The following is a 1,963-nucleotide window of genomic DNA, read 5'->3' as shown; positions in this document are numbered from 1 at the left end:
AGAGAGAGAGAGAGAGAGAGAGAGAGAGAGAGAGAGAGAGAGAGAGAGAGAGAGAGAGAGAGGAATGTTGTTGAGTGAAGTGGTAATTACCACTGAAATTACCTTTTTTTGATTTGGTCCAGACTTTTTGCATTATACAATGCTAATAGTTCAGTGTTAGTAATGGCGCTGGATATATTCTCATTGTTGTCATGGTAGTAGTTATAATGTTCTTGTTATTACTGATAATGGAAAGTGTGTGACATGTTAATGATTGTTGCAATCTTAGCCATAGCGGTCAGGTATCATTGATAAGACAACGCTGAGAGAAAGTGGGTCGAGAAACAAAACAATACAGTGGAAATAGAGTTTGCATCGTTGTTTTGATTAGAGTCAAAGCTATTAGTCATTAGACAACTGTTATATTTTAATTGACTACTCAGAAAACACTCTCGGTTGCATGTAGAAGTAAGCGCTTCAAACATCAAAATATCGTCAGTCGATTGAAGAAGGAAAAAAGAAAAAAACCTAAAACTATGAAAGAAAATGAAAAACAATAGGAGAATTAGCTGCGTAAAGAATAGTAAATGCACGAGGAGAGATAAAAAAAATGGAGTTTGAAGAAAACTTCACTGAATACGATCAATTTAAACGACTATCACGTAATTTCTGTTACTTTTCCTTTTAACGTTTCATTTCAATGAATAAATTAAACAAGAAGAACGGAGTAAATAAATAAATAAAATATATTAGTTGAATGCAATGTTAAGTTTCAACATCACAATTTAACGCTACATCACAAGGCAGACGACCCTGATTTTGTATATCAACTTCCCAATAAATATTTTAACTCAATCATGATTCACATCAGGTCCGACCTGGATTAAGTAGTTAATTCACTGCTCAGTCTTCAATAACTGTTATTGCAAAATTCAATTCACGTTCAAGTTGTTGAATCCACAGGCCATCGAGCGGTGATGTTCAAAATTAAAAAGTTACTGTTGGTTATTTCCAAGATCATTGCTAAACAGACATCGTGCTAGAAGGTAAAGACAAGTTTTAAAGTTAATATGTTTTTGCTAAATTTCTGTTGCAACGAGGAATACAGCAAAAATATCGCTCGAAATAACTCTCCTTTATGAAAAAAAAAAAGCTTCTTTTGCCCTCATAGTTACTGACACTCCGTCTTACATGACGACGAGTGTTCAAGTTGACTCGATGAACGGAACAACCTGCTCGTGAAATCAACGTGAAAGTGGCTGAGCACTCCACAGACACACGTCCTTTTAACGTTGTTCTTAGGGAGATTCAATGTGACACAGAATGTGTGTGTGTGTGTGTGTGTGAGTGTATCTGTGTGCATCATTATGTCTTTGTATGTCACCCCTCGCCACCGATTGAAAACCGCTGTTGGTTTGTTTACGTCCATGCAACATTAGAGGTTCAACAAGAACAAGAAAAAAAAATCTCCGACAGAATAACTACCAGACTTAAAACAATACAGAAGTACCAGGGCTCGGTTTAAACCCTTAGAACAGATGGACACATTAGTATAATTATACCTAAAATCTCCAAGAAGTTAAGGAGATAGACAAAGAACATGTTGCTTTACTACAGCTTATAAGTTACTGGCTTAGTGGTTAGGGTGTTTCACTTATGACCGCTAGATGGTGGGTTCGATTACCGAACTGGGCGGCATGTTGTGTTCTTCAGCAAAACATTTCATTTCACGTTGCTCCAGTCCACTCAGCTGTAAATGGATAACCCTACGACGGAATAGCCTTCAGAGCAGAGGGAATGTCTTCCTGCTCGCGGGGCCGGTCCTTGGGTTGCTGGCGCCCCGGGCAAGCTGAACTCCGGCGCGTACAAGCTGACGATCGTGGAAATTTCCTTGTCTGTGTCACGCCCTCCACTAGAATATGGCACCCCGAGCGACTGCACGAGTTGCCGGTACCTTGAGCCGGCCCTGCTTGTTCACTAGCTA

The 1,963-nt window shown here is 39.2% G+C and overlaps 1 long non-coding RNA gene across 2 annotated transcripts in view; it reads right to left on the bottom strand.

The window, feature by feature from the left end:
• Positions 1-350, bottom strand: part of LOC128248180 (uncharacterized) — a 40,607-nt gene extending 40,257 nt beyond the window's left edge. For both annotated transcript variants that reach the window (XR_008264481.1, XR_008264480.1), the window contains exon 1: positions 103-350. This is a non-coding gene — a long non-coding RNA (uncharacterized LOC128248180). The remainder of the gene's footprint in view (positions 1-102) is intronic.
• Positions 351-1,963: the final 1,613 nt, after the last annotated feature.

This window comes from Octopus bimaculoides, chromosome 6, assembly GCF_001194135.2.
Source record: "Octopus bimaculoides isolate UCB-OBI-ISO-001 chromosome 6, ASM119413v2, whole genome shotgun sequence".
Lineage (NCBI taxonomy): Eukaryota > Metazoa > Mollusca > Cephalopoda > Octopoda > Octopodidae > Octopus > Octopus bimaculoides.
The sequence above is the reverse complement of the archived record's forward strand: the minus strand, read 5'-3'. Positions and strand labels throughout refer to the sequence as shown.